We start from the raw sequence: 19299 nt of genomic DNA on the forward strand, positions 1-19299 counted from the left end.
AAGTGCAATAAGCAATTAGTCACTTTTCGCTAAAGGATTTGATTGTCTTGCTCAAAGGAAGCGTGCTGGCTCCTCTCACATGGACCGCTGTTGATGATCAGAAATAACAATTTTCTATGGTGAGCCCTGAGTGTCTGGCAATCACTGTGCTTTACCTCATTGTGGGGTTTCTAAATTTTGAGCTCATTCACTGCTAAATGCTGAGCCTTTCTAAGCCTTCTGCTTGAGCCTCTTTGAACCATAAAAATGATATTTGCACCAGATGCCTTTACATTATCATGGAAAGCTCTGGGGATATTGAGGGAACAAGGGTTTGGATTATTGGATATTATTGCAACCAGTGCTTGTGGAGAAAAGTGTCAGTACTCACCAAATTCAGATGTTGCTGTGTGTATCAGCCAGTATCAGCAAATCATCAAGTATTATATTCTCTCTCCTTAAAAGGCTTTAAATTAGAGCAAAACAATATTAGCTTCTAACATAATATCAATGAAGGAATATTTACCCAAGTAGTTATTGATGTCATATAGAAAAATACAGACACAAGTTGCCATATTTGTGTATACACTGATCAGCCATAACATTAAAAGCACCTCATTGTTTCTACACCCACTGTCCATTTTATCAGCTCCACTTTCCATATAGAAGCACTTTGTAGTTCTACAATTACTGACTGTAGTCCATCTGTTACTCTACATATCTTTTTAGCCTGCTTTCACCCTGTTTTTCAATGGTCAGGACCCCCACAGGACCCCCACAGAGTAGGTATTATTTAGGTGGTGGATGATTCTCAGCACTGCAGTGACAATGACATGGTGGTGGTGTGTTAGTGTGTGTTGTGCTGGTGTGAGTGGATCAAATACAGCAGCGCTGCTGGAGTTTTCAAATACCATGTCGCTGCTGTTTGAGTTGGTCATCTTCTAGACCTTCATCAGTGGTCACAGGACGCTGCCCACGGGGCGCTGTTGGCTGAATATATTTTTGGTTGGTGGACTATTTTTAGTCCAGCAGTGACAGTGACAGTGAGGTGTGGTGTTTAAAAACTACAGCAGCGCTGCTGTGTCTTATTCGCTCATACCAGCACAACACACTAACACACCACCACCATGTCAGTGTCACTGCAGTGCTGAGAATGATTCACCACCTAAATAGTAGCTGCTCTGTAGTGGTCCTGGGAGAGTCCAGACCATTGAAGAACAGCATGAAAGGAGGGTAACAAAGCATGCAGAGAAACAGATGGACTATAGTCAGTAATTGTAGAACTACAAAGTGCTTCTATATGGTAAGTGGAGCTGATAAAATGGACAGTGAGTGTAGAAACAATGAGGTGGTTTTAATGTTATGGCTAATCAGTGTATAAAGCTTTCTTTATTTGATTCAGATCTTGTCAATGTGCATATGAAATATTGCAATTTTGTTGTACATAAAACTATCAGGTTTAGATACAAGCGGCCATTGTGAGGTGAAAGCAGGCATCCAGTTTATGCCTAGCCCAAGCAGACTTCAGGGAGAGAGCAGATGGATGAGAACTTCATCACTCTCTCTCTCTCTTTTCTCTCTCTCATTTCTTTGCTAAACAGCAGGTCTGTTTAAGTTGCTTTTCATTTTCACTATAATGCAATGTTGGTATCAACTGAAAGCAAAGTTGCCAACATTTTTTTACCTAGTTAAAAGAAAACCATCCAGTTGTCTTTATCACAGCAGAGACTTGATCATTACTGTAAATCAAAAGCCTCACTGGCATTCTCTTCTGGCTCCAGGTTAGAACAGATGTTGGTAGAGAGGACAAAATGGACATCCTCCCCGCTGAGAGTCGCTTTTTCTTCTCATGGCTAATGGAGGATTCTTGAAATGCTAATGCCTCCAGCAACTGTCACCCAAACCTGCATAGAGATACTGGGAATGCTTTTGTAACAGCCTTTTCTTGCCTGTTTATCAGGGCCTTGACAAGAAATGAGCAATAAATTCATTTTGGTGTTTATTAGGAACTGTGCATCAATTATTTTGGGTAGAAGAGGTACTTACATTTTGGGGATTTTTTACCATGTAGGCTTTAGGTACAAATAATAATGATGATGATGTTGATTATACTGACAGTGACGGCAATAGCATTTGTAGCTTCCTAAACTTGTGTATGAGTACCCTCAGGGGAATGCCAAATATGTATCCTTTCACCGCTGGTAAATGTACATTTGTGTATATTAAAAGCTGGTGTACCGGTAAGCTGCAACACATTTATGCTGGTGGTTCCATAAGTTATACCACTCAATACACCTCTGCCAGCCCTGCACTCCACGCAATTTTCTAATCAAGCAAGTAGTTAAAGTTACTATAAGTGGGCCTTTCAAAAGCTAAGTTCAATCAGAAGCTGTTGCCAGAACTAAAGATAGCATATATGTTTCAATTTAGCAAATTGTTAATGCTGTTTGCAACAATGTATCTTTGCTAGAGCATAATCTCTGCCTTTACTAGCATTAAAACTCAATATGGGCTATTACTGGATGTAAAAAATAAAGCGAAACCCACAAATACATCCCATACTTACTTGGGTCTATATGGGTCAATCAGAGCAAAAACCAGCCAACATCTCTTAAGAGTCTGTCTGTATGTCTTTTTAATTTAAATTGGAGCAAGTAATTGTAGCAAAGATATAAAACAACATCCATGGCTTTGAATGTTCCCATGACCATAGGGCCAAATTACGCATCAGGGCAAGAACAGCCTTGGTCAGAGAAGTAAGAAAGAAACAGTCACTTTTAAAAAGGTGTAAAGGTTTTGTGCAGAGATGGAAGAACCTGTTGGATGTGGACCATCTCTGCAGCACTCCATTAATCACAACTTCATGTCAAAGTGGCAAAACAGAAGCCACTCTTGAGTTAAAGGTGTATAACAGCCTGCTAGGAGCTTGCTATACAGTATGTGAAGGATTTTGGTAAGAACAGCAAGCATGTCCAGAGAAAAACAGGCAATGTACATCTCATCTCTAATGAAACATGGTGGTGCAAGCATCATGCTATGGTGGTGATTCCCAGTAGCAGCAAATAAAAAATGGCAAATAAAACAGAAACAGTCATAAAAAAACACAGAATGCATGCAAAGTCAGACTTGAAAGGCACTTAAACACAACAATGACCCAAATCATACAGCCAAAACCACACTGGAGTTGCTTTTACAAAGTATTGAATGCATTGTCTGAATAATTTTACAATTAAGTTCTTTTATCATAAATATTATACATATCTATAATAGTAACATTTGCACCTGTGTTTGCTTGTTTATTAATTTATTAGGATTTTAATGTCATGTTTTACACACTTGACAGGACAGGTTACTCATTACAGGTAGTTACTCATTACAAGATTCATCAGTTCAAGTCTTTAATGTCAAACAGTCATATGGACAATTCACCTCACTTGCATGTCTTTGGAGTGTGGAAGTAAACCGGAGCTCTCAGAAGAAACCCATGCAGACACGAGGAGAACATGCAAACTCCACACAGAAAAGACCCAAACTGCTCCACCTGGGAAACAAACCAAGGATCTTCTTGCTGTGAGGTGACAATGCTACTCACTGAGCCACCTGTTTTTGTATGTAATGTGTATATGTGTTAATAAGTACAGTGGTAGAGGAGATTTAATGTCTCTCGGGGAACAGGACAGTAAAAAGTTTGGAACTTATGGCATCACATTTAAAAGAAATTCTCCTACCACAAAAAATTCCCTCACAGACAATGTAGGGACTTTAACTTAACAATGACAGTGCTTTGTACAGTTCTTTGATGATTCTTGAGGCTGCAAAATATACAATACACATTCAGAAGTAGGTAAAGATCTCATAAATGTGTGTTTATATGGGCATTTATATGTTCTTGTCCCACATTTGTGGTTAAAACTGTAACTCCTCTGCAATGGCATTCCACTAGAATTTTAGGCATGGGTAGAATAATTTGCTCACAGGTGGCATTCCGGTTTATCTGTAAGGTGTTTGACGGGGTTAAGGTCAGAGCTCTGTGTAGACATTTGGGCAGTTTGGTCATTATCCTGGCATCCACCTAACTCAGATTTGTCTCTCAAACTGCATGATAGGAAAGCATGATTTTTTTAAAGTGTACTCACATTGCTTTAGAGTACGATGGTAATGTTCCTGCATTGTACATACTGACCATAAGCCTGTGTGCTGTGGGTGAATCATTGCCGGTAGAGGTGGTTTGAATCTATAGTCAGCATTGCAAACAAAGACGGGATGGCTTTATGCTCTTCAGCACTCGTTGGTTCCATTCTGAGAGTAGCTATTGTTGTTGCTAGATCTTTCCATTTTACAATAACAACACTCAAAGCTGCCAAACTATGCCTGCTCCAGGCTCTGCAAATGGGCAGCAAACACAGACCACCAACACTGATCAAGACAATGTTGTCAATCATTTTGCTTGTAAATTCAGAACTTGTGTCTTGGTGGTACAGATTTAAAGGGGGCACTATGGGAAGCAAGTGTTTTGTTTAGATTTTGAGTTCCAAAATAGCTAGCCCAGCTTACATCTCTCAAAACGATTTACTCAAGTCTATAGAAAATGCCATTCTTTCTTTCTTCTCTTAGGATCCTGGTGCTATGTGGCACCAAGACTAGATGATGTGTCACCATGCCACATCTGCCATGTTCATATGTGTACAAATCAAGATAAACATTTAAAGAAAAGTGCATATAAAATGTAATTATAAGATGTCCATTTTTCCAAAATAACCTTAATTCTTAGTGTGGCCATCATTGTGAAGTAGTGTTACATTTCACACCCATTTCTCTTGCTTTTTCTCTGGTAGCTGCACAGATTTATTTCACACGCTTGCATGCACACACACGCACGCACACACACATACACTCACGCACACAAGCACACATGCTGGTGGCCCCAGCAGCAGCTGGTAGGCCGGGCTATGTGGAGCTTCTCTAAAGCCTGGCTGTACAGGCCATGTGGACACTTTAAAGCTCATCTCTGCAGTCTGTGAAGTTGTTAAGGAGCTCTGTACATTGGCGGCTGCCTCTGAGAATACCATGCCAGCTGTAGCATGCAGCCCTCATTGCCTACTTCTCTGTTTTTCTCTGTCTCTTGGTCCCTATATCTGTGCTGTAGTCTCTTGCCCTCAATGACATCTGCACAGAGCATGATGTGTCTACCTACCTGGGTAGTTTAGTCCCCTTTTTTTACTGCACAGTACACATTTAGTGGCTGTTTCTATTGCCAAGTGACCCATACTGTACCTAAGTACCCATGCGAAATTTGTTTACTCTACCTGACAAGCAAACCGAAATGGGATGTATGGGTGAAGACACAAATACCAAAGACTGTGATTGGTCAAACAGAATCGTCACTGGAGGATGTGCAATATTTAAAACACTGCAATAGATTTTGATACAGAAAATGAAACACCACAACATCTGCAGCTAAGCACACTTAAAATCGTTTTCAATGATAATTATTATATGTAATATGTTCTGCAGTATGTTTTGTAAAACATAAAGAAAAATCTAACATAACCTAGTTCATACATTGCACTTTTGAAGAACAATGCATTTCTGGGGCATGCTTTTACTGTCCTCTCACTAGAACAGACGAGCTGAATCTTGAAAACCTGTCGAACAAATAAGAAGCACCCTGACTCACAGTACAATATGCAATTCATTTTATATTTAGATAACTCCAGAAGTGCTTATAAAGTTTCAGATCATATTGTGTGTGCTTTAATACTGTGGGCAAAATTGCAGAGCAGATGTGATTCATAGTTAGACTGTTGCAATCTCGCAGCTCTCGTCTTTGTTGTTTTCTCTAAAGGTAAGGTCAGTATAGATTTTGTTCACTCTTGTATTCACACTTTCAAAGAGTGTGCTGGTGGGGCTCGTTCACAGTCGTATCACTGCACAGCTGTTCACGCTTCCCCCAGTACAATCCCTGTGGGTGATCTGTTCCAGCTGTGCTGCTATCCTCACCTGAGAAGAAGCGTGTGAGGGTGTGAGCGCAAACCTGTCCTTCCCTATATGTTAACTTTTTCTTTCTGCTAAGGACTCATCTAAGCATCCTCCATTATAGAAATGCTATTCGAACTGTATTACTACGACTCAGGAAATGTACTTGTGATTTCACGGACCTCGTTTTTCAAAAATCACGGATTTTACGGATTATTAAAAAAAAGTGCTACATTTCACGGCAGTCATTAATGTACATTCATAAATTGAATTATACGTAGAATAAATGGCAGCTACAAAACACAGCAACGCCTACCTTAATGTATTATCTTATATGTATTATCTATACACATTATGATAATCAAGATTCAAGAAGATATATATATCTTAAATACCCATGTGTTAAAGCATGTGACAGGTGAACGGAATATATGAGGTCTTGCACTTACAGCCTGGCTCCCAAAGAAAGCTGGCAAGCTTCTCTAAAAACACATTTGCTGCATTCTTACACCACCTGACAGGAATGGTGTATATCTCACCTCTCCCCATCATTTTCCCATATCAGAAGAAATTGCAGCTTAGAGAGATATAAAGAAAAGTGTGTCTCATCAGGATGGGTGTCCATCTGTCTCCAGGAGCTCTGCTTCCTGTTCCCTGCAGCACAGCCTGTTCCTACTCTAATGCTGCCAGAAGGCCACAACTGCTGTCACCCAACTCTGAAACACTTTAATGCCATTACGAGGACAATGTGCTCTTACTTTAACCTTTGTCAGTGTTCCTAAAAGCATGTTACCTTGCTTGGCACTAATCTACACTGGCAAAAGCTCCTGGCAGTAGGAGTGACTGTTTGAGTTCACTCCAGTTTTGCACAAATATTTTCATGGTACTGAAATTGGCTAAATTGCTGCTGTGCATTAAAGAAGCCCATATTCCTGGTATTCTTTGTCATGTGATCAGAAACAAACTTTACTCAGGCTTTAAGGCACTGATTTTGGAGTCGCTTATTAGCAGGTTCTGATTCACTGCAGACATTTAGGTGGTCCTTGAAATAAATCTAATCATCATTATAAAATGTCTCTTAGCTAAAAGGTGGCAGTGTGTGTTTTATTCCTAATTTTGCCAAAAAATCATGGTTCCATTTACATTCAATAATTAATATACATACAAATCACTAGATGAAGTCAGTAATGATAAGAAGAAATGAGGGAATCATGGCACAAAGTTAAATGGTATATAAAAAGGTAAATTATAGAACCTTCTACATTATTAAATTAATAGTCTTAATTGCTATACGGATATTTTCAATCCAGCATATTTTCTCGAAACCTGTTATAATCCAATCATATTTGCTTTTTATGCCAATCATGTCTTCCAATAAAGAGATGTAGAAATGATTAAATTTCCAACTATGTATAAAGTTATCAGCAATTAAAAAGGTGACCCAACTAGGTAGGAGTGTCTAACAGAGTGGACAGTGAGTAGACACAGTATTAAAAAAAATCCAGCAGTGCTGTTGTGTCTTATCCACTCATACCAGCACAACACACACTAACACACCACCACCATGTCATTGTCACTGCAGTGCTGAGAATGATCCACCACCTAAATAATACCTGCTTTATGGTGGTCCTGTGGGGGTCCTGACCATTGAAGAACAGCATGAAAGGGGGCTAACAAAGCATGTAGATAAATAGATGGATTACAGTCAGTAATTGTAGAACTACAAAGTGCTTCTATATGGTAAGTGGAGCTGATAAAATGGACAGTGAGTGTAGAAACAAGCAGGTGGTTTTAATGTTATGGTTAGTGTAACTGCAACTGTAATAAAACTGTACTGCTACATGGACATACTTACACACAGGTGTCAGATTAACGGGTTTATTATAAAATCTGTTATGCTTTTTTGTGTAGCCAGCTTAGTAATTCAGAAATGTTGATGAATAAGTTTTTATGTGTGGACAGGCAGAGGTGAAAGAAACAAACTAAGCCATTGGATCCAGAGGGTGATCGATCGCTTCTATTTTTCACTTTGCCACATGACTGAGGCAGCGCGTTGGGCATGCGACATGAGTGACCGTCTGTTTCAAGATGCTCTTCCCTCTGTTATTTGTATAAGAAGTGCAGAGATAGGTTTATCTATACTACCCTACCATCTGCTCAGTGGACATATGGGCCGCCGTTAAAGGAAAGAATAGCTGGAAAAAGAAATACTATTCTAGTTAGTATTTGTTTGTTTTTAATTAACTTTATTTTTCCTATAGAGTTTTAATGAAAAAAAAAAACTCTATGCAGCTGTACACTAGGTCTACAGTTTTTCCTCTTTGTTTAAACCTAATTTTAAAAAGGAATTGGCCAAACATTTAAGTTTATTGTTTTGCTTTTACTTGAGCTGGTGTGTGTAATGATAACAGCGACATTGCTATTTTGATCTGAATAGTACAGCCTGGATGGGATTTTAGAATGTTTGGTAAAAGTAAAGGTACTAGGATCAGTAGTGCTTTCCAGAACCCCTTATACCCATGCATATTTACCTGGCAATATGCCAGCAATTTATGGGGTAGGAATTACTTATGAATGCTGCCAAATATGTCAGTCACAAGTACATCTAACCTGCTATCTTAAATGGTCAAGCAGAATTATCACTGTGAAAGTAAAAAATTGAGCAGTTTTTATTAAAGGTGACCCAGGAACATACTATAGCAAGACACACAGCAAAAGCTTGACTTCCACAACAGCATCATCTCAATCTATGCAGCCTCATATTAGATGTCAAACATTGATCTCTCTGTTTTTGTGGTGCTGTTGTAATTTGATTACTTAGTTCACTGTATGCTGCGCATTGAGATTTATGAGATTTAGTGGTATAGTGTGTTCTACCTCTACCTGTTTTTTACAGGGGTGCTATCATAGCAACATTTATTCTCACACCAAAAACAAAACATATAAACAAATAAAAAGTGCACATTAAATGTGTTTTATCATTTGTTGCACAGGTGGGATTAATATGTCACAGGGTGATCTGGGTCCTTTCTGTGTGGAGTCTGCATGCTCTCCCCGTGTCTGTGTGGGTTTCCTCCGGGAGCTCTGGTTTCCTCCCACAGTCCAAAGAGATGCAAGTGAGGTGAATTGGAGATACATATTGTGCATGACTGTGTTTGACATGACTTGAACTGATGAATCTTGTGTAACCAGTAACTACCTGTTCTGTCATGAATGTAACCAAAGTGTGTAAAACATGATATAAAAATCCTAATAAATAAATAAAGTTTATTTATTTGCCCTGCTGGACCCCAGAGCAGGACCACTAGAGTATGTTCCTTTGGATTGAAGCATGTGCTAACAATGTTTGACTCTTACTTTTAAGAAATCTTATCTTTAAGAAATCTTCAAACACAAGAGTTACAATGAATACAGCTTTTATTTACACCTGAAAAAAAGAGTTATTTTAGTAAATAGTCTTCCACCTGCAGTCTGGTATAATTAAGTGTACTAATGATAGAGGGCATTAAATTAGTCAGGTACGTGGTATAATGGGTAGGATAGATAAAAATAGATACGGTTAAATTACTCTATCACAGGTATGATCATGAGCACTAATAATGCATAAATGATCATAATGACCATATGCTTGTTTATCAAGCTCATATTCTAACTGCAGCATTTGGCGGAAATGCCTGAAGTCAGATTGCTTTGCTTTTGGTTTGCCCATCTTGATTAGATAGAATGAAAAGATTTATTTACTACACACACACACACACACACACACACATACAGAAAGAGTCTTGTAATACTGTCTTTATATGTGTTTCTATTAATACGTGCATTATTAATGCTATACTTACACCAATGTATACAGTTCCACAAATGACCCAGTTGAAAAATCATGGATTTCTGTACTAATAACTCATACAGTATGGTCTGATCTTCATTAATTCATTAATTAAGTCGTAATTACAGCAAACATTCTTACATTTCTAATTTTTAGTCTTTTCAGAACACAATAAACTAGGCCTAAAAAGTTGGTCTAGATTATAACAGTAATTAATTCAATAATCTAACCTTAATTATCGAGCTCAGTTGTTTCAGCCACATTCACTTCATTTCAATCTACGGCTTTATGCTGGGCAGGGTTGTGGCAGGTCCGGTTTCACTGGGAAACGCCGGGCGCGTGAAATAATTGACAATCCATTGCAGGGCTTTGACCATCCGTCCCTTTCCTTAGACATAACCAGTTATGTCTGTGTAGGCACCTGGCTGTCTGAAAGCACCGCTGAAATCCGAGTGGTGATACCAAAAAAATGCAATGGCCTTGCAGAACCCTAACCTTAACCCCATTAAAGGGCAAGCTGTAGCTTAGTGTTTAAGGTACTGGACTAATAATCAGAAGGTCACTGGTTCAGGCCCCACCACTGCCAGGTTGCTGCTGTTGGGCCCTTGAGCAAGGCCCTTAACCCTCAATTGCTTAGACTGTATACTGTAACTTTAATGTAAGTCGCTTTGGATAAAGGCGTCTGCTAAATGGCGTAAATGTAAATGTAAATTAAACATTTCCGAGATGAACTAGAAAGTCTATTGTGAGTGAGGACTTTTACGTCCAACATCAGTCCCTGGCCAAACAATGCCTACAGATACACTCCTTCTCAAAAAGCCCTTCCAGAACAGTGGAGGCTGTTATAGCTGCAAAGTGGGAAAGGGCAACTGTATATAATTAATGTGAACAAAATGTTGCTTTTATTACATTTGTTCTTTGAAAATATGCTGCCTAATTTAAATGTAACTTTATTAATTTTTTCACCTAAACCCAATCAGCTCAACCATGCCTCTCTGCCACAGACCACCTTGTGCTCTATGAATAAAAAAAGACATTCATTCATCATACTGATTGATTTTGACTTTCACTCACGACTCAGCAGGAGACTGAAGTATTTAAATCATCTTTTGACTGACATCTGTCATTGCGAAAAAAAACCCATTATCCATATGTCCGGTTTAACACAGCAACTCTGATTTTCTCAATCGGATATCAGCAATTTTTAATGGCAAACGCAAGGCAAGCAGCTTAATGTCCTGTCGTGCTGAGACTTCTGAGCCACATATGTCGGGGTAGGAGTTTTGTGGGAGCGTAATGACTACTGTGGTGCTCTCTACCAGCCCTTATCTGCGAGTTAAACGCATGCAGTCTGTCAGTGGATGTGTGGATGTGTGTGTGTGCTAAGGAGCAGATTAGCAAGCAGGAGCTGAGCAGATGGGTGCAGACCTCAGCATCCACATGCCTGGTGCTGGAAGAGCTTCTTTAGTGCTCCTAGCTGGGCCGTATCTAAAGACATTTAGGCTGTACCGCGGACTGGGCCCGCTAAACAGGAGCAGTGGAGCTGCTGATGCTGGCAGCTCAACACTGAACAGCACTTGTATAGTTTGAACAGGGACAAAAGGAGAGTTTGGGGTATTTCATGACCGCTCTGGGAGCAATGGGGAGACCAATGCTGGCCAGATCTGTGGGGAAAAAGTGGGTGTTGTATGATTTCTGTCTATTTTACCGGTGTCTTTTACTTTTTGATTTTTCTCAGTAGGGCTGCGCAGATGTTTCTTTGTGAGTCCCGTGAAGACTGTTCGGGGGAATGACAGTTAGCTGGAAGGTGTGATGTACAGTAGGCAGCTGCAGTCTGTACCCAGTGGTTGAGAGTCCCCTGTGGCCTGGTGTGTGTCTTGGCATCTGTGTGTATGTCCTCATGGTTTCTGAAAACCTCAAGGGGTACATGTGAAAGTCTGTACAGTACCATCCAGCTATCAATATAGACTGTACAATGATACGTATACAGCTTCATTTAGTTAGTCAGTCACTTATTCACTCACCCCATCCTTTCTTCTACCTTCTCTCAGCATGTGGCAGGCTGCATTTGTCACCATTTCCTCGCTGCACTGCATGGCTGCTTTGTAGACAGCTCCTTACTGGAGATGTTTCCTGGTTATATATATATACAGTGTATCACAAAAGTGAGTACACCCCTCACATTTCTGCAGATATTTAAGTATATCTTTTCATGGGACAACACTGACAAAATGACACTTTGACACAATGAAAAGTAGTCTGTGTGCAGCTTATATAACAGTGTAAATTTATTCTTCCCTCAAGATAACTCAATATACAGCCATTAATGTCTAAACCACCGGCAACAAAAGTGAGTACACCCCTAAGAGACTACACCCCTAAATGTCCAAATTAAGCACTGCCTGTCATTTTCCCTCCAAAATGTCATGTGACTTGTTAGTGTTACTAGGTCTCAGGTGTGCATAGGGAGCAGGTGTGTTCAATTTAGTAGTACAGCTCTCACACTCTCTCACACTGGTCACTGAAAGTTCCAACATGGCACCTCATGGCAAAGAACTCTCTGAGGATCTTCAAAGACGAATTGTTGCGCTACATGAAGATGGCCAAGGCTACAAGAAGATTGCCAACACCCTGAAACTGAGCTGCAGCACAGTGGCCAAGATCATCCAGCGTTTTAAAAGAGCAGGGTCCACTCAGAACAGACCTCGCGTTGGTCGTCCAAAGAAGCTGAGTGCACGTGCTCAGCGTCACATCCAACTGCTGTCTTTGAAAGATAGGCGCAGGAGTGCTGTCAGCATTACTGCAAAGATTAAAAAGGTGGGGGGTCAGCCTGTCAGTGCTCAGACCATACGCCGCACACTACATCAAATTGGTCTGCATGGCTTTCACCCCAGAAGGAAGCCTCTTCTGAAGTCTCTACACAAGAAAGCCCGCAAACAGTTTGCTGAAGACATGTCAACAAAGGACATGGATTACTGGAACCATGTCCTATGGTCTGATGAGACCAAGATTAATTTGTTTGGTTCAGATGGTCTCAAGCATGTGTGGCGGCAATCAGGTGAGGAGTACAAAGATAAGTGTGTCATGCCTACAGTCAAGCATGGTGGTGGGAATGCCATGGTCTGGGGCTGCATGAGTGCAGCAGGTGTTGGGGAGTTACATTTCATTGAGGGACACATGAACTCCAATATGTACTGTGAAATACTGAAGCAGAGCATGATCCCCTCCCTCCGGAAACTGGGTCGCAGGGCAGTGTTCCAGCATGATAATGACCCCAAACACGCCTCTAAGACGACCACTGCTTTATTGAAGAGGCTGAGGGTAAAGGTGATGGACTGGCCAAGCATGTCTCCAGACCTAAACCCAATAGAACATCTTTGGGGCATCCTCAAGCGGAAGGTGGAGGAGCGCAAAGTCTCGAATATCCGCCAGCTCCGTGATGTCGTCATGGAGGAGTGGAAAAGCATTCCAGTGGCAACCTGTGAAGCTCTGGTAAACCCCATGCCCAGGAGAGTTAAGGCAGTTCTGGGAAATAATGGTGGCCACACAAAATATTGACACTTCAGGAACTTTCACTAAGGGGTGTACTCACTTTTGTTGCCGGTGGTTTAGACATTAATGGCTATATATTGAGTTATTTTGAGGGAAGAATACATTTACACTGTTATATAAGCTGCACACAGACTACTTTTCATTGTGTCAAAGTGTCATTTTGTCAGTGTTGTCCCATGAAAAGATATACTTAAATATCTGCAGAAATGTGAGGGGTGTACTCACTTTTGTGATACACTGTATATATATATATATATATATATATATATATATATATATATATATTGTGCATGTGTGTATAGAGGAAGATCAGACAGCCATGTTCTAAGAAGGACCAATTATCTTTGCACAGCGGGGCTGTTCTGCTCACCAGTACCTCTGAGCAGCCGCAAATCCACCATATGAACGTATTTCAGTGTCAGAGCTAATGTTAAAAAAATGCAGCGGCCCCCTCTAACTATTCATTTAGCTGCACCCAATTCTATGCATGCATTAAACTAGGCCATATAATCCACATATGCTGATTTCCTTAAACCACTTGTTTTTCAATGTTGCAATGTAACAGAATGGAACCTTTGTCAAATTTGGCCCTGCCTGTGAGTGTTGTTATAATAAAGCTCACCCACATAGCTACAGGCCACAAAGACTCATAGAACAAGACTGCAGATTGCCAAATCTTGGTGTGCAACAGTTCCAACATGCATTTAAAAAGCAAGATAGCCCAACAACTGTTCGTTAGAAGCTGCATGAATTGGGTCTCCATGGCTGAACAGCATTATAGCATTGTCTGGATCAGTGTAAAACAATGCCACTGGACTGGAGTTTCACAACCTGGCAGTCTGCATTTCACAGATACCAAGAAAAACTGTATTGAAAAAGTATTGAAAAATGGTCAAATGATGCTTTTCATAATTTAGGTGGGGCTTCTTTGTTCAGGTTTATAAAATTATAATACTGTAGCACTTAAGGGCAAGTCATAGGTTTGTTGCTTTTGAATTATTGGCCAAATTTTGTCTGTAATTAATCCACCCACTCCAGCAACACCATCATCAAGTTCGCCGATGACACAACTGTAGTTGGACTTATCTCTGGAGGAGACGAGACCGCATACAGGGATGAAGTTCAAGGACTGTCTGAGTGGTGTTTAGAGAATAATCTCACCCTGAACTCATCAAAAACAAAAGAACTAATAATTGACTTTAGGAAAAAGTGTGCAGACCCTGCACCTCTGATCATTAATGGAGACTGCGTGGAAATAGTCCCTTCCTTCAGATTCCTGGGCACACACATCTCTGAAGACATCTCCTGGACCACCAACATCATGGCAGTAGTAAAGAAGGCACAGCAGAGACTCTACTTCCTGAGAATTCTCAGGAAAAACAATCTTCAGGAGAAGCTGCTGGTGTCCTACTACCGCTCCGCCATCAAGAGTGTGCTGACATACTGCATATCAACGTGGTACAGCAGCTGCTCAGCGGCAGATAAGAGATCTCTTCAGAGGGTCATCAACACTGCCCAGAAGATCATCGGCTGCCCACTGCCCAGTCTGGAGGACCTTTTCAGCTCTCGCTGCCTCAGGAGAGCAATCAACATACTGAAAGATCCATCTCACCCTGGACATCATCTGTTCGACCTGCTGCTCTCTGGAAAACGTTTCAGGTCTATCACAGCCCGGACAAACAGACTAAAAAACAGTTTTTACCCCAGGGCCATACGGGAACTGAACACTTCCAAACCACACACTAACAACCGACTCTTATAAAATCACTGCACAAGTAAAACTGAACAAAAACATTGAACTCTGGACTCCTTTTAAACATGGCCAATGCTTCATTTTACTTTGACCGTATTTATATTTATTATGACTGCACTATTGTTTTTTAGAGCGTGCAATTTATTCTGTGCAATATCTTAAGCCACTCAGGGCATGTGCAATACCCCACTACTACCTCACTGCTGTTTTTAAACAATCTACTGTACTTTTTTTATAACTATAGTTTAGTCTTTATTCTTTATATTTAAGATTCGTATACATACATAGGTGTGTGTGTTGTGTATTTGTATATAATTTTTTTTGCTTCTATTCTTACTTATTGTATGTGTAAGCACTGTTGGATTGCTACTCAATTTCGTTGTACACTGTGCAGTGACAATAAAGGCATCTCATCTTATCTTATCTTAAAGATATGTAGAAGACCTTGAATGGCCCGCACAGAGCCCTGACCTTCCATCCAAAGCAGAATGAATCAGAATGCCAACTGTAAGCCAGTCCAATCATAGCATAACGATGGTGATGCAAGTGTGGGCTGGTGGCTCTGTTAGTTGTATAACTGTGTGGTGAAAAATAAATGTAGGCATTCTGGTTTAGCAGTTGTTTTTGAATTACTAAGAGAAGTTTATATTTGTGCATCTTATACTACCCCACTTTTTCAGAAAAAAAACAGCCCAGTCCAGATTGTCCAGATGGTCTTCAGTCTAGACTGAAGTTTGAGGAGGTCAATGATTTTCAGTGTTAAAATGTCATAGGATGCCAACTTACCAAAAACCAGTTTGTGAACTTTCTGCCCTGCCAGAGCAGCCTGGTCAACTGTCAGCCCTACAGGTAGGCAGTGGTGCATCAGCGGTTTAGTTATACTGGACCACTAATCAGAAGGTCACTAGTTCACACTCCACCCCTGCCAAGCTGCCACTATTGGGTCCATGAGCAATGCTTTCAACCTTCAGTTACTTGCTTTGTATTTCGCCACAACTGTTAGTTGCTCCATACAGAAAGGACACTGGCCGCCTGGCTGGGGAATCGAGCCCATGCTCTTCTTGCTGTAAGGCAACACACTGCACCACTGTGCCGCTCACCACCATATATTTGCTTCTTAAGTGGTCTGCCGTGGACAGTATTATTTCCTTTTCTCAATTATTATTTGAGTTTTTCAGTTCAAGAAACCAACAGTCATTACAATATGAATGTTGCTGCTAGAATGATAATGACATTCAAAAGCTAAATACCTACTCAAAGCTTTGATGCAGTTGGAGTTAAAACCTCTTCAGCAATGTATGTGTGTTTAGGGAACTGTGCATGCCTGAGAATATCTTTATGATCTCTTCTCCTGATCTTCATGAGAATGACCCATTTCCGCTTCACATTCACACCTTTCTGATAAGATTGCACAGAGTTAAAACCTGAGCTGGAGAGAATGAGCTGGAGAGAATGTGTGTGTGCATGTGTGTGCACTATTTGCTTGGGATTTAACAAGCAAGGCTGGTCTCTTGCCAAATAATTGACTGCTTCATTCTTTAGACCCTCTTGAGGATTAAGCTCTCACTTGAGGGAATAGAGAGGCTTTATTGGAAACTCATATTATTCTCCAACTTGAAGAGATCTACATTATCACCAAATACACAAGAGGTTCCTTCTTATATTAACACCACAAGAATAAGGACCACCAATGCACCATCTCAAGACCTCTAATTGTTTCTTTATGACAAGATAATCATTTAGGTTTTTTCTACATGTAATGATGGCCTAATTTTTGCAGAACTACATTCCAAAAAATTTTCTGTGCTTTAATAGCATTACTCACTACACCTGGAGCAAAGATATGTAATGCCAAGTTCACACTACACGAATTTCCAAATTGTCAGATCACTGTACAGTTCACACTACACGACTGGATCTCTTGCAATCGGGAGTCTTTTAAGTCGTTGTGTATTTCACACTACACGAATGATCGGTGATAGGGGATTACTCACTACACGAGTCTATCTGGTCTCCCAAACTACGTTTAGTCATGCAAACACACGCGAGAAGTGACATGGGGTGTAGTGACACCATGTCCAAAAATGCCCGCCAACAATAAGCGAGCAATCAAAGTTGTTTGTGTGCTGATGTGCAGCGTAAAAGCATTGAGGAAAAATAAATGAATCTGGGTGGATTTGGCTATGCGGCCAGCATGGATTGTCTGTTCTATAGTGAATTGGAGGTTAATCCGTATTTTTGGAATGCAGCGTTGGTATTATGTTTTGGCGTGGACGATAAGATCACAAAATACTGTAAAGCTTGTGTGTGTGCCAATGTATTCTGATACAAACTATATTATGCCCCTGTCCCATGTTTTTACACTCCTCCCCCGGGTTTCCCCTTACCCCGTATCCTGCATTCTCATTAGCTGTAGTTCGACATAGCACTCACTGCCACTTACAACCTGCATGCAACGCCTTTCACACTACATGATTTTGAGTCTGCAACAGGTCCAGATATTTAACATGCTAGATATTTTTCTTCAGTCGCAGAGCGCTCGGCGAGCCGCTTGGATCGAGTTGTTGAACAGTTTACACAAAGCGATCGAGAGCCGAGTTTCCATCCCAGAGTGAACGCCGAGTTGCCTCCGAGCTGCCACATCTAGCGGGGACCAGTCGGCGAGCGAAAATCAGGGCAAAAATCGTGTAGTGTGAACTAGGCATAAGTGTACCCGAGTTTCAGCTCAGCGCTGAGTCTTTTTACTAAAAGTCTTTTTGCCTTTTTTAACAGGGGTTTCCCTCTTTCCTTTTTCTAGTGAGCTTTTTGGGTTGTAATTTGCTAGTGGACTGAGTAGCTGGTGAAGTTACACCCAATCATGTCACTGTGTGATTTCCTTTATTGGGCTTAGTGTTGTTGTTTTTTTACACCTATAGCTAAATTACAGCATGCATGGTTGTATGTTTACTAGTTAGGATTTCCTTTCCTTTGTTTGCTGATTAAAGTAAATTGGGTTTAATTGGGTTCATCTAAATATTTCTCAGATAAAAGGCAACATCTGCTGTCTTACTTTAAGGTGACCTTCCTGTTAGTGTGTGTGTGTTTTACTAAATGTGGAGCTTCAAATGAACTCAAGGGAGGCATGGTGGGTAGCACTGTCGCTCGCAGCAAAAAGGTCCTGGGTTCGATTCCCAGGTGTAGCGGTCCGGGTCCTTTCTGTGTGGAGTTTGCATGTTCTCCCAGAGTCTGTGTGGGTTTCCTCCGGGTGCTCTGGTTTTCTCCCACAATCCGAAGACATGCAAGTGAGGTGAACTGGAGATACAAAATTGTCTGTGACTGTGTTTGACATTAAACTTGTAATCTGATGAATCTTGTGTAATGAGTAACTACCTGTTCTGTCATGAATGTAACCAACGTGTAAAACATGACGTTAAAATCCTAATAAATAAATGAATCAATAACTCAATATATCCATTAAAGGTGCAGTATGTAAGATTAAAAAGCGGCATAGTTAAATAAGGTTCTCCTGATACTATACACACCCTGACAGCTATTATTTACAGTGTAAGCAGTCAGTTATAATTTGGCAGGAGTGTTTGGCTGCATATGATAAGTCATAAGTCATTATGATGTGTCATATGCTAGCTAGCTGGGTAATGTTGACCACCTAGATAAAAGACCAGACAGGAACAGATTAAAACAAATGAACAAAAGGTTTTATTCACTCTGCTTTAGCCAACATTCTAGCAGTAACTGACTCTCTCCTGGTGTTTCAGTGCTGTATCACACAGGGCAGATGGCACAAAGCTATGGGCCGAAATGTTTTACGCTGCATGCACAAACAGCACTGTGGTATTAGAAAAGAGAAGACCCTTTCTCTAACAAGATCTTTCAGATGTTATTAGCTAATATCTTTACAATGCAGAGCGACTCGTAACACTTGTAAAAAGCAACTATGAGGGATCTTAAAAAGTTTCCGCACTTTTATATATTCGTTAGAAATGGTGAGGGCGGGAGGAGTAGTAATTGGTTGTGTCTGAAAGACTGAGAGAGAGCTTATAGTCCGGATTTAGCGGCATCTGATTTCTACTTTTTTTGACCACTCATAGAAACTTCAAGGGGAAGAAGACTTTCATGTGATGATGAACTAAAAAATTTTTTTGCTGATGGCATTAAAAAGTTGGTACAATGCTGGGAAAAATGCCTGGGAAGATGACTATGCAGAAAAATG

The sequence above is a fragment of the Trichomycterus rosablanca genome, chromosome 13 (assembly GCF_030014385.1).
Source record: "Trichomycterus rosablanca isolate fTriRos1 chromosome 13, fTriRos1.hap1, whole genome shotgun sequence".
Taxonomy (NCBI): Eukaryota; Metazoa; Chordata; class Actinopteri; order Siluriformes; family Trichomycteridae; genus Trichomycterus; species Trichomycterus rosablanca.